This window comes from Megalobrama amblycephala, linkage group LG12, assembly GCF_018812025.1.
Source record: "Megalobrama amblycephala isolate DHTTF-2021 linkage group LG12, ASM1881202v1, whole genome shotgun sequence".
Lineage (NCBI taxonomy): Eukaryota > Metazoa > Chordata > Actinopteri > Cypriniformes > Xenocyprididae > Megalobrama > Megalobrama amblycephala.
This window is the reverse complement of record NC_063055.1, coordinates 22072833-22087692: the sequence shown is the minus strand read 5'-3', so window position 1 is coordinate 22087692 and position 14860 is coordinate 22072833. Positions and strand designations below refer to the sequence as shown.

At 40.7% G+C, this 14860-nt stretch overlaps 2 pseudogenes; both read right to left on the bottom strand.

Moving 5' to 3' along the window:
• Positions 1-206: 206 nt before the first annotated feature.
• LOC125279291 lies at positions 207-7981 on the bottom strand (annotated as a pseudogene).
• A 3753-nt stretch (positions 7982-11734) lies between these two features.
• Positions 11735-14859, bottom strand: LOC125280662 (annotated as a pseudogene).
• Position 14860: the final 1 nt, after the last annotated feature.

Genomic DNA, 14860 nt, shown 5'->3' with positions numbered 1-14860 from the left:
AGAGCACAATATGTGATGAAAGTGTTCTTGAGAGAATTAAAAATTTAAATCTGTATTATTTAGGATAATAAAGAGAAGAGGGGGAAAACTGCACATTTCTCATACCCATCACCAGATGCAAAATCAATATGATTTCATTACAGTTACAGTACACTACCTCATTCATAAGTAGCTTTGAATAAAAGCGTATGCTAAACAAAAAGTGAGAATACAAATTTCATTGTATTACATTACATATAAATTATGTAATGTAATACAATGAAATTTGTATTCTCACTTTTTGTTCATTCTGACTCTTCATCCAAGTTGGGCCACACTCCAAAGCACACCTCAAAGTAAGAACACCTCTTTGTTTTAATAAAGAGTTCCTGACACCAATCAAAGCTATCAGACCACAGGTTACACCAGCCTTTTCTCCTCCAGACCTCTCAAACATTTGATTAATTTCAACAGGATTTGCCAGTTGCCAAGTCTTTGTTTCTCCAACTCTTACCCAGGAAAGATTACCTTCTGTCATTACAGAGTAATGTTTGTCGCAGTCATGCCAGCAAGTGGTGGTCTTGTGAATGGTGGAAGACAGACAGGTTTTAACTGACCACCAGTGAACACACTGGACTGGACACAGTGCAATACCAGACAGCCATCACTATAGCAACAAGATGTTGGCTGAACTGAGGTGGACAGCGATTTTGACCTTTTGACAGAGGGTTGCCAGACTGGCAGCTGAAGAAACCAGCAAAAGGTACAGAGGATTTTGTTGCTGTCATATAGTCATTGCTCAGACAAACCATCAAGCCATTAGACAAAAATTTCTGGACAAAGAAATTTGGAGGACAGCCGTTAGATTTGGTAAATGGGTTTTGCAGAGATGGTCCATATAGACCTCCAAAGTTCAGAGGTGTTTTCTGAATTGTGGAACACCAGTAGATGTCCACCTTTGCACGACGGACAAATTTTTTTTTTTTACAAGTAAATAACCATAAGAAACCAAATTTGGAACAGGACGTTTTGCACTCATTATATCCTCTTTCTACTGTCTCAGAGCGTAATAGTGTGGCTGGGTTTATCTGTACAGTTTTATCACAGATGGTATTTCCATCTGATGTTAGTGGAGTGCATTTTTGGTAAATGCCACCAAACTAAGATTGGTGACTGGTCCTTCACAGGAAGCATCATCTACATTTGCCTGGAAGTTGACATTTTTGGAATCTGGATTTATACACCCTGGAATGGTATTTACTTAATAGTATTTCTCTGCAGCCTGAGAAACTAACAATGCTAATTGATTTACTGTTGGTGCTGGGAGGTCTGGGAATGTGGATGGATTAAGAAAATAGTGCAGCGGCAGCCCAGAGCGGTCAATAGCCACCAGATTATTGAGCGTACTCTCTTGCCACTTCTGCAGAGTGATGCCTGGGTAGAATAAAGCTCCACCATGGCTCTGAATGAAAGAATAGGCCTATGTGATGTTACCCTGATAACTGCTAGTTTCAGAAGTTCCCTGGGATGCACTGAAACCAATACCAAACTTAACTTTTTTAAAGTAACGGCTTGCTGATGCAGAAACAGAAGCCATGTCTGATTCTTCTGGATATAAGATTTTTTTAAATATTAAAAAAATATTTTTTAAATATTGCACCAAAGTAGCACCAGCATGAACACTTGATTGTTACACATGAGTACCATAATCAATTAAAGCTGCAAGCAGCGATGAAAGGGCCCTCGCACCCGGGCTCACCGCCACCCGTTGGCCTTAGGAAAACAGAGAACAGTGGTCGACATGCATGTAAGCGAATTAATACAGGAGAATTATGCCATTAAGTCATTTCGAATTGCCACACTTCCTGCTGCCAACAGGTGGCGCTTTGACCATAACCAAATATTGCGATATAGATGTGTTCAGACCCGGACTGTTATCAAACACGTGAAGTTTGGAGCAGATCGGACATCATATGCCTGAGTTACAACAACTTCCTGTTTCATGGTGTTAATCACATACATTAGCACTTAGCCAAGTGTTGCATGATTTAACGTGTTTCTAGTATGTTTGGTACTTTGTGGCATATTGAAATGTGGTTCTGGGAGGGAATTACAGTGTAAAGCATGCCATTTCCTGTTGCCAGCAGGTGGCGCTATGACTAACTGAATATTGGCATATAGATATGTTCAGGCCAGGACTCTTATCACACATGTGAAGTTTGGAGCAGATCAGACATAGTATGCCTGAGTTACAACGGCTTCCTTTTTCATGGCGGAACAACAGACTTTGTCATGCCGCCACGGACACGCCCTTCAGCGAAAACTCTAGATCTTCACAATTTAACGTCACAAAGGCCTTTAGATTAGACTGACAAAAAATGACATTGATCTGATTAAATCTCTAGGAGGAGTTAATCAGTGTAAAACATGTCATTTCCTGTTGCCCCAAGGTGGCGCTATGACTGTAACTGAATATTGTTATGAAGATGTCTTCAGGTCAGGACTCTAATAAAACATGTGAAGTTTGGGGCAGATCCGACATTGTATGCCCGAGTTACAACAACTTCCTGTTTCATGGCGAAACATCGAACTTTGCCAGGCCGCCACGGACACGCCTTTCAGCGAAAACTCTAGATCTTCGCAATTTAACGTCTCAAAGGCCTTTAGATTAGACTGACCAAATATGATGTTGATCTGATTAAAGCTCTAGGAGGAGTTCATTAAAGTACAACGCCTGGAAAAGGCAAAAACTGCCCAAATTTTGCAAAGAAAATTAAAAATATCTCACTTCCTGTTGGTTTTCAGATTTCACTCCAAGAGACTTTTTTGGAAGTATTGGGCTGTTAGATGTGTGAACCAAATTTCATACCTGTACGTGAAACATAGTGTCAGGGGCACTTCGTTGAAATTTTTTAGGTGGCGCTATCGAGCCATTTTGCCACACTTAATTCTGAAACCCATATCAGACGTAAATTTTCACCACTTCTGACGTATCTGCAAAGTTTCATGAGTTTTCGAGTATGTTTCGGCCCTCAAAAAAGTGATTCACCTTACATGGCGAAACATCAGACTTTGTCGGTCACCACGGACACGCCCTTCAAAGAAAACTCAAGATCTTTGCAATTTAACATCTCAAAGGCCTTAAGATTAGACTGGCCATATATGATGTTGATCTGGTTCAATCTCTATGTGGAGTTAATCACAGTGTAAAAACATGTCATTTCCTGTTGCCCCCAGGTGGCGCTATGACTGTAACTGAATATTGTCATATAGATGTCTTCAGGTCAGGACTCTAATAAAGCATGTGAAGTTTGGGGCAGATCAGACATTGTATGCCCGAGTTACAACAACTTCCTGTTTCATGGCGAAACATCGAACTTTGCCAGGCCGCACGACACGCCCTTTGGCGAAAACTCTAGATCTTCGCAATTTAACGTCTCAAAGGCCTTTAGATTAGACTGACCAAATATGATGTTGATCTGATTAAAGCTCTAGGAGGAGTTCGTTAAAGTACAACATGTGGAAATGGCAAAAACTGCCAAAATTTTGTAGAGAAAATTCAAAATATCTCACTTCCTGTTGGGTTTACAAACTTTGCACTCAGTGGCTTTTTTGTAGGTATTGGGCTGTTACATCTGTCTACCGAATTTCATAACTGTACGTGAAACGTAGCACAAAGGGCGCTTAATTGAAATTTTGTAGGTGCGCTATCGAGCCATTTTGCCACACCTAATTCTGAAACCCATATCAGATGTAAATTTTCACCACTTCTGACGCGTGTGCAAAGTTTCATGAGTTTTTGAGAACGTTTAGGCCCTCAAAAATGTGATTCATTTTGGAGAAGAAGAAAATTTTGGCTGAGCAATTCCAATAGGGTCCTCACACCATCGGTGCTCGGGCCCTAAATATGAGTTTCTCTGACAGATACGTTGCTAGACGTGTTTGATTGTTCTTAATGGCATCTGCAATCTGCCTGTCGAGCAAAGCGGGAGTCCAGAATAAAGTTGGGACATGTTCAAACATATACACCTTTACAAATCAAATACATTTTATGGCATAAAAAATTTATAAATGCTGACGTTAAATGATTAATTGTAATGAAAAGAAAATGGTTTAGGCCCATTTCTATGTTGCACAGGTTATCCCAGGTTATCCCAGCCTCCACCTGGTAGAACCTAAAACAATCAACAAAATAATAGAAAATGAAACTATTTGCTGCATATTTTGCTAGAAAACACTGTTGATCATCATGCCTCCACCCAAAGTAGAACTTTGAATTAATATTCCCATATTTCTCTATAATATTTAATTTTATTTAAACGATTTCTACGCACCTACTGTCAGTCGCACTTCTCAGAAACTCAGCAAGCAAACTGATGCAAGTACCGTTTCTGAATCTTAGATAATGAAACTGATTTCTGTGCTGGCTCTCAAGGACTGTTAGTAAGTTTTGCTACTTGTCTTCTCTCTTTTCCTGCCTTTACTTCCGCTCTTGTATATGTGTGTATATCCTGTATATATATTTAGATGTATAACCTCTGTCTTAGTAGTTTCCATATATTAAACACATTATTCATGCTCGATTGTTCTGCTGCTCATTCAACAAAAACCAGGTCACTTTAACGTTTTTCGATCCAGCACCATTGCTTTACGCTTTGATGCTAGAATAGGAAGTTCATTCTCGTGGCCAGAGAATAACCTTCCTTTTTATAATAGTCTGTGAGGAGCTAACGGTTGGCTGGACAAACTAATATAGTTTATCTAAATAATTATTAAACCAGAACTAATCATATATGTAACTGATTATAATTCGTTGTAATTAATTCACAATATATGTTTAATTCCCCCTTGGGTCGCTATATGCATCATAATTAATCATAAGGCTTTATGATTTATTATATTCATATATTTCACCCATAAATTGATTAAACCTGTACAAATTCATTACATAATGTTATAAACTGCTACTTGGGCAACACTCATAAAAATCTTAGGATCATTTATAAGTTAAAAAACTACAAAGATACAGGGAGTTTCAGATACTGCTCTAGATGATGGAGTTTCAAATTCCACATACAATTTATTCCTGTGTTTAATTATGGTATAAGCTAAACTAAGTACTAACTTAGTTACAATGAATCATCTAACAGTTTCAATTTCAATTTGTGACCATGTGAGAAGTGCAGTGTCCTTATGTAATGTGTAAGGAGCACAGGCTGTTTTGACTACCACTCTGGCCCAACGTTGTAGAATTATAAAATGGACTTAACAAGCTCTAAATCAAATTTGATGAATGTTTTCCAAAATAACTAAATATGTATGTGTTCTAGACATTGTAATAAGCACAAAAAAAAAAAAAAAAAAAAAATGTAAGGAATTTTACTTACTTGAATCTTGACGACATCCAGTCATGCAAAAAAAGGAGATGAGCTCAACGTGAAGTTTGCAGGTAGAGTGAGTTCATGGATAGATGACCGGACCTATAAACACTTCTTCTATCAAATAGCGTTGTGAGGAGAAACAATAGAACCCATTAACTATGTAAATGTGGTTTTGAGAGAAAAAAAAACATTTGCAGGCTATTTTTGGTTTTTTTTGTTTTTTTGAAAGTGATGTTGTAATTCTGCAACAGTGGGCTTTACATGGTTATATGTATTTGCTAAAAAATTGATTTTGGATAATCAATTTTTTGAAAAAAAGTTTACGATATAAAGATCTCACAATCAGCAATTCTGACTTTATAACTCGCAGTTGTTTATATCTCACAATTCTTAGAAAAAAAGTCAGAATTGTGAGATATAAACAACTGCGAGTTATTGCTTGATATAAAGTCAGAATTGTGAGTTTTTGTTACGTACTGCAGAGAGACACGAAGGCTCAGGATCCAAGTGCAGCATTTATGGAAGGGTAGTCCATAATCGAGGTCAAACATGCGAAAGTCAACACACAAATGAGCAGTCCAAGCAATGATTAAATCCAGATCACAGGAAAAACAGAAAATCCAGGAAATAAACCAGAAACCAAGACACGGGGAAAAACAGGACGACACAGGCTCTGAAATGCAGTCTAACAGACAAACAAGATCTAGCAATGAGTGACTGAAGACCAGGGCTGGGTTTCCCGATAACGTTGTCTCTTAGCGCGCTATACGGAGACTCTCCCTGCGTTCCATTCGGAAGGGCTCATCCCTATGCCCTAATCCCTTCAGAGGGTTTACCCTCCGGAGTGAGAGCTTCGAAGGGATGAAGGGTGTAGGGGTCAACAAAACTTTTACATTGCATTCTTTTGGAACGCACTTCTGCGTCATCATAACGAGACAATCAAAGAGGAGTAGATTGTGCAAGCTGCGCCCTTTGTTTAATGTTAGTTTATTTATTTATTTATTTTAGGTTTATCGCACCATGTAGCCTATATTGTATGTATTTTAAACATTTGAATGGACTGAAAAAGGGAGCTGTAAAGTATTTTTGTTGAAGTACAATGTCGTTTTGACCATAATAATGTACCAAATCTAAGTCTAAATATTACAGTAGTATAGAAAAATATATTTATAGTCAAAATCTAACTCCGAGCCTCCTGTACCCATTCTGTGACGTCAAACAACTTCCCTGTGCAAAGGATCATGGGGGCCCGAAGTGTCCATCAGTTGTACCCTTAGAAATCCTTCATTCGGTTTGGAACGTCGCTTCAACATGGCGTCCATGATTATTTTCACTCCGAAGTGCCCTTCGGAGGGCGATATATCCCGTTTGGAACGCACCGTCTAAGGTAGACCTTAACTGAAGATGTACCGTTTCTAGGCGTGTTCCCCAAACTATACCTTATGAGGTTGCTTAAAGGTGCCCAAGAACGTTCTTTCACAAGATGTAATATAAGTCTAAGGTGTCTCCTGAATGTGTCTGTGAAGTTTCAGCTCAAAATACCCCATAGATTTTTTTTAATACATTTTTTTAACTGCCTATTTTGGGGCATCATTAACAATGCACTGATTTACACTCGGCGCCGCCCCTTTAAGACGCGTGCTCCCTGCCACATGAGCTGTCGACTATATTACAGCGCATTTACAAAGTTCACACAGCTAATATAACCCTCAAATGGATCTTTACAAGATGTTCGTCATGCATGCGTCGGATCATGTGAGTATAGTATTTATTTGGATGTTAAAAGTTTTATTCTGAGTGAATTTGAGGCTGTCCTCCGTGGCTAACGGCTATTGCTACACTGTTGGAAGATTTATAAAGAATGAAGTTGTGTTTATGCATTATACAGACTGCAAGTGTTTAAAAAATGAAAATAGCAACGACTCTCTTGTCTCCGTGAATACAGTAAGAAACGATGGTAACTTTAACCTCATTTAACAGTACATTAGCAACATGCTAATGAAACATTTAGAAAGACAATTTACAAATATCAGTAAAAATATCATGCTATCATGGATTATGTCAGTTATTATTGCTCCATCTGCCATTTTTTGCTGTTGTTCTTGCTTACCTAGTCTGATGATTCGGCTGTGTGCAGCTCCAGACGTTAACTGGCTGCCCTTGTGTAATCCCTTTCATAATGTTAATGGGAACATGGGCTGGCATTATGCAAATATTGGGGTTGTACATATTAACGTAACAGTCGGTGTTATGTTGAGATTCGCCTGTTCTTCGGAGGTCGTTTAAACAAATGAGATTTATATAAGGAGGAAACAATGGGGTTTGAGACTCACTGTATGTCTTTTCCATGTACTGAACTCTTGTTATTTAACTATGCCAAGGTAAATTCAATTTTTGAATCAAGGGCACCTTTAAGGCCCGGGTACACTTCACTTTCCGCGCCCGGGCGCGTCACGCGCGCAGTCACGTCCGCGCGTCTTTCAAAGTATACTACCCCATACACCACGGATGCGGGCGGATGACCGCGTTCGTCACATGCGCGGTACAGCTTTTTTCTATGCTCTACCTGACATCGGAGAGCAGCACTGAGTCGTGTCATCAACGTGACATTCACTGGGCATGATCGGAGAAGAAAAGAAGTGCATCCTTTCCCATATTTTACTTATCCCCCTCCATGAATTTGCCGCCCTAAACACGTCTTTGTACTCTTTAAACATGAATTGTACAGATGTGGTTACTTTCTAATCTCTTCGCACAACGCTCGTCAAGTTCTCTGTCCATTGTCATGTTTTTCTCTTTTCAAGCGTGTTGTTTTTAAAACGGTCTTTTCACACTCTTCTTTGACGGCTAAACACTGCTCAATACTGTGAGTATTGCCACCTAGTGGACTCCTCTATACTGCTCGCGCATGCGCTGTTGCACGCGGACTGTCCGCGCGGTCTCGAAATTTGGCCTGCACGCGGCCAGGGTTTGCGGCCGAAAATTACGTCATGCGGACGGTGAACGAACGCGGACGGCCGAAGTATACCCGGGGCTTTAAGGTCCTATGCGACGTTACTGCTGTCCATGGCGTTGGTGCTGAATTGATTGATATCGAACAAAGTTTTAATTCCTTGGAGACGCGTCATGCAACTGACAGACAGGTAGACCTAGGTATCGCGTTTATATGGTTTTTTTTTTTTTTTTTTTTTTTTTAAACATTCACAAACTTGTTAACTATATCATGAATTATATGATATATTCCGATTGTAAAATATGTGGAAGTGAATGTGTTTTGTTGTGCGATGAGTTTTCACTGCAGTTAGAGCTGTCGGATATACGAAATCTTCCCCGAAATACATAAAAGTATGTGGCCGGTGAACTGGGAGAAGAATAGAGTAAACTTTATTGTTTCTTCAACAATGTGTATCTGATATGAATAAAACACTTCTTCAAATTATAATTGAAAGGGTTATTGTTGCAGCTTCCGTAGACATCAGTGTAATTTGAATTTAACAAACTATAAATGTCTTTTTTTATGCAGTAGCCTACTTAATTCAAATGTGTATTTAAATGTCTGAAACCTAAAATAAAGTGCGATGAGGTTAAAAACAGCGAATAGTTGTGATAACATTACATGACAAGCGCAGAGTGCACGTCTGTCTCTGGTTCAGTGCCAAAGCACATTTGAATTTAGCAGTGAATTTTTTGCATTTCATTCTTTGCCATAATCCTAATTGAACACTGGGTGTATTATAGCTTCAGAATTATATTCGTATTGACAGTCAACCGTGATAAGGTATAGCTAAGAGCGCTCCAGACCAACCTTACGAAAGTATGACTTACAGAAGGTATACTTAACTAAGAGTGTTTCGGGAAACACGTATTAATGTTAAGATACAGCTTAAGGTATAATTTAAGAACGACGTAGAGTAGGGCTGGGCGATATATCGCATGCGATTGTCACGCGCATTTCGTCAGTAAAGCCGGTTCCCTGATTACCGCTAAATCGCCATCACCTGCTTTCAAATGGAGTGGCATTTAATAGACAGAGCCGTAGTTCACTGACAAGCTACGCAATATCGCGTTCATTATTGAAGGCGATTCATCTGCGATAATGAATGTGATATTGCGTAGCTTGTCAGTGATCTACGGCTCTGTCTATTAAATGGCGCTCCATTTGAAAGCAGGTGGTGATACCCTGGTGGCTATCACGGGCACTCCAGCTGGTGATCATGACTGTTATAAAGTAAGAACTGAGTGATATAAAGTCAGAATTGTGTTATAAAGTCTGACTTTATAACTCACAATTCTGAGAAAAATGTCAGAATTGTGAGATGCAAACTTGCAAATGTGAGATAAACAGTTGCAATTACATTTTGTATTTTATTTTTTTTTTATTTAGTGGCTGAAACAAGCTTCTATTAGTGAATGAACTCCTTTTTTCCTCGATAATGAAGCCTTTTTCAATAATGCAGTGTAACTGCATGGACATTGGTTCAAACTGGAAATCTTTTTGAACCAATGACGGCGCGGCGGAGCTGCACAAGCCTATGGCGATGCAGCGCGCCAAAGCCCTCCAAAATGGGTGGGGCGTCTGGCTATATAAGCGAGCATTTCGCCATAGGATTTCAGGTCAATTGACTGAAGCAATGACACTGAGTCGTGGCACGACAGCAAATGCAGTACTCGTTCTGTATCTCAGGGAACTGAGGTTATGTTCATATCAGAGTACGTTCCCTTTTGGTACTTCACTCATACTGCGTATGGGGAATGAATAAAATCCCAGCCGTGCCATGGGAGGGAACAACTGAACCTATCTTGGGCACCAGAGGGGTCCAGAGGATAAGTAAGGAGGCCAAAGCCGTCGAACCCTCATGTTACACATGTTAAGAAGGTAGCTGGCTCCCTTAAGTAATTGAGCATGACCAACGGGGCTACTGGAGGCCGTCAAATCACACTGAAAGGACCCGAGCCTGTAACGGCGGAACGTCCAAGTTATAGAACCTGACAAAAGTGGACAGCAAGGACCAGCCGGCCGCCTCACAGATGTCTTTTGTAGAGACACCACTAGACCAGGCCCACGAGGAAGCCATACCTCTAGTGAAGCTCGTCGTGGACTTCAGGAAAGAAAGGGGCAGCGCGCTGTCGAAGGCTCTGGCAACGTCCTGGCAGAAACCACTCATCCAGGCGGCAGCGTGTGGGCTCTTCAGGGGGTGCCCATTCGAGGTCTAGCTCCTTGACTGCCTTGGAGAGGACGCGGAATAACTCAATGTCCATACCTGCCCTGGCATCAATAGGCTCCAGAGACGGCAGGGAGGCTGGGTCCTCAGAATCGCCGGCCCATTCCTCTGTTTCAGAAGCCGCCAATGACATGCTGTCATCAAGCGGCTCATCCTCAGAACTGCCGAAAGACACCAGGTCACTCGCTTCAGCCGAGGGACGCAGGTCTGGGTGGGAGAATAGGACGGGAGACGGCTCTCTGGGCGGAGAGAGTGAGGCACGGGGGGGCTGAGCCGGTGTGAGCTCACTCGTCTCCGAGTGCTGGACCCCTTTGCCCCACTGTTTCTTCCTCGCAGGCTCGTGGGAGGAAGAGAACAGGGCAGGAGGGGCGGGACAGTGAAGAAAGCGATCCGCGAGCACAGAGAGGCTAGACCATGTTCTCGCAGTGAGAACATGAAGTCCCGGTGAGTGCCATCTCTGCGTGGGACTTGCCCAGGCAGAAAACGCACTCACCGTGCCCGTCATCCTGGTAAAAAGGTGCTCTGCAATTGCCACAGACGTGGCGCGACATTTGCAACAATGCTGCAGTCGCTGTGAAAATGGCGGTGAAAAATGCTCTTTTGTAAGTGGTGAAAACTGATGGAAATCAGCCATTTCACCACCATTTATATGCGCACCTGATGGAGGCAGGGGAAGTGCTGAGAAGACCGGAAGCGGAAAGCAAAGCGGGCGGTCGGCGAGTCTCAGCTGGTCCGCTGCGTTGCCTCTTCAACGGCGAGAAGCGAGCCGTTCCAAGCAGGCGAGAGAAAGTGAAGGCATTCAATCTCGAAGTCCAGCGAAGAGAAGCGTCTTCGTCGCTGAAGGAGAAAGATCTGAAATCCTATGGCTTATATAGCCAGACGCCCCGCCCATTTTGACGGGCTTTGGTGCACTGCATCACCATAGGCTCGCGCAGCTCTGCCGTGCTGTCATTGATTCAAAAAGTTTTCCAGTTTGAACCAATGGTCGTGTAGTTACACTGCATTATTGAAAAAGGCTTGAGTATTGAGGAAAAAAGGAGTTTTTCCCCATACGCAGTGAGTGAAGTATTGAAAGGGAATCATAGAAGACAGTAGGCTTATTGATAAACACAGCATGTTAATTTGTGCCACCAAAAACCACAGAGCTCACATAAGATCTATGCTTACGCTAATTTATATTTGTTACAGCAGGGCAAGGCAGGTGTTTCCAGAGAGGCAGATCTATTAACAGCCATTTTTAATTTATTAATCAATAAAACAAAAATGAAAATATAACAATAAACCAAGATGCAGGGAAAACAATAATTAGCTAACATTACAGGACAAACTAAAGAGGCGAACACTCATTCAACGGCTAAGGCATTGCACGTATATTGTACATTTAACTAAATAAACAGAGGTTTAGTATAAGCTTGTATAAATCCTTGTTATCAAGGATGGTGCTGATGGTTCTGTTCAGGTGTTTAACTGATGCAATTACCTATATGCGTGATTGTGTGTGTGTGTGTGTGTGTGTGTGTGTATGTGTGTGCACTTTAGACTAGCTATGTGCTTGTGATTAAGTTACATAAAACTTTTGTGCACATTCTGTGGGAGCCTGTTATGTCAGTTTGTTTAAAAGAACAGGATGAGCCACACTCCTTTTCTATTTCTTTTTTGTTTTTTTACATTATGTTGAAAGTGAAAAATAACAAAATAAAAAAAACAGGAGATCACAGGTAATATATTTATTGATTTCATTCATGAAATTTTAATCAGTATTGCTTAGGATAATGATAATAATGAGAAGGGAAAAAAGCTGCACATTCCTCATACCCATCACCACATGCCAATCAATGTGATTACTGTACAGTACACAATTTCCTCATTCATAAGTAGCTTCGTAAAATTCGTAAAAGCGTATGCTAAAGAAATCAATTGTATCAATTATATGTAATTAATGAAATCTCAAAGTAAGAACACCTCTTTGTTTTAATATAGAGTTCCTGACACCACAAGAGCAATCAAAGATATCAGACCCAGGTTACACCAGCCTTTTCTCCTCCAGACCTCTCAAACATTTGATTTATTTCAACAGGATTTGCCAGTTGCCAAGTCTTTGTTTCTCCAACTCTCACCCAGGAAAGATTGCCTTCTGTCATTACAGCTACAGAGTTTGTCGCAATCATGCCAACAAGTGGTGGGCTTGTGAATGGTGGGAGGCGGACAGGTTTTATCTGACCACCACTGAACACACCGGACTGGACACAGTATAAAATCTGACAGCCATCACTAATTGCAGCAAGATTTTGGCTGAACTGAGGTGGGCAGCGAGATTGACCCATTGCAAAAGGATTGCCAGACTGGCAACTGAAGAAGCCACCAAAAGGTACAGAGTATTTTGTTGCTGTCGCATAGTCATTGCTCAGACAAACTGTCATGCCACTAGACAAAAATTTCTGGACAAAGAAATTTGGAGGACAGCTGTAAGATTTGGTAAATGGGTTTTGCAAAGTTGTCCCATACAGACCTCCAAAGAGGTATCCAGAGTTCAGAGGTGTTTTCTGAGTTGTGGGACACCAGTAGGTGTCCACTTTTGCACGATGGACATAATAAACATCACTACATATTGGGTCACAACAAGTGGACAACCATAAGAAACCACATGAACGACAGGACTTTTGGCACTCATTACGAGTATAACCTTTTTCTACTGTCTCAGAGCGTAATAGGTTGGTGTTGTACTGCACAGGGCAAGAATAATCACCAGTGGCTGGGTTTCTCTGTGCTTTCTCATCACAGATGGTATTTCCATCTGATGTCAATGGAGTACATCGTTGATAAATGCCACCAAAGCTAAGATTAGTTACTGGTCCTTCACAGGAAGCATCATCTACATTTGCCTGAAAGTTGAAGTTTTTGGAATCTGGATTTATACACCCTGGAATGGTATTTACTTTATAGTACTGCTCAGCAGCTTGAGAAACTAACAATGCTAATTGATTTACTGTTGGTGCTGGGAGGTTTGGGAATGTGGATGGATTAAGAAAATAGTGCAGCGGCAGCCCAGAGCGGTCAATAGCCACCAGATTATTGAGCGTACTCTCTTGCCACTTCTGCAGAGTGATGCCTGGGTAGAATAAAGCTCCACCATAGCTCTGAATTAAAGAATATGTGATGTTACCCTGATAACCGCTGGCTTTAGAGGTTCCCTGGGATGCACTGGCACCAATATCAAATTTAACTTTTTCAAAGAAGGAACCGCCTACTGAAGCAGAAATAGAAGACAATTGTAACAGATTCTTCTGGATATAAGATGTTTTTAAATATTCCTCTTGCACCAAAGTAGCACCAGCATCAACACTTGTGATGACATGAGTACCATAATCAAGTATGAGTTTCTCTGACAGATATGTTGCTAGACGTGTTTGATTGTTCTTAATAGCATCTGTGATTTCCTCTGCCTGTTGAGCAAAGCGGGAGTCCAGAGGGAAGTTGGGATATGCCTTTACTGTGTACAGATGGTTACGGACCTGAAAAAAAAAAAAAAAAAAAAAAAAAAAAAGACAGACTGACTAAATAAAAGTTTATTTCTAAACCCTTCAAACATATACACAAATCAAATACATTTCATGGCATTAAAAAAAATGTATAAATACTAACATTAAATTATCAATCATAATGAAATGAAAATTGTTTAGGTCTTCTGAATCTACATTTTCTGCAGTCATAATAAGTGAAAAAAATGAAAAATAGGTAATATTAAATATTATTATCTATCTATTATATTATCTAAAAAAGTCAAAATTTAACTTTGTTAACCTGTTGTTGTGACTTACTTGAACTCGTGCTGTTACAGCACTCTCTCTCACTTGGTGAGTTTTAATACGTTGGCTTTCTATAGAGAATTTTCCATTGAGCACCACAAGATAGGAAGCATCCGCATTTATGGAGCTTGAAGTGGAGCTTGTCTGGTCCATCCATGACATGATGATCTCAGAGTTTGTTTCCACTCCGCTCACTTTTTGTGGAATGACAAAGACTTCATCTGGAATGATATAGACACCATCTTCTGTGGTCTGACACTGGGAATAGCTCAAATTCATCACCCGTCCCATGTCTATGTTGCGCAGGTTATCCCAGCCTCCACCTGGTAGAACCTCCAGCGCTATTGAAGGTGGGTTTTTCAGACATGCATTGAGTCCATTACTAGGATGAATGAGTGGATAAAGGTTGCAGATACTGATACAACAGTAGAGTATCAGCAGACAGAAGGCTCTCGACTCCATGATTGTCTGG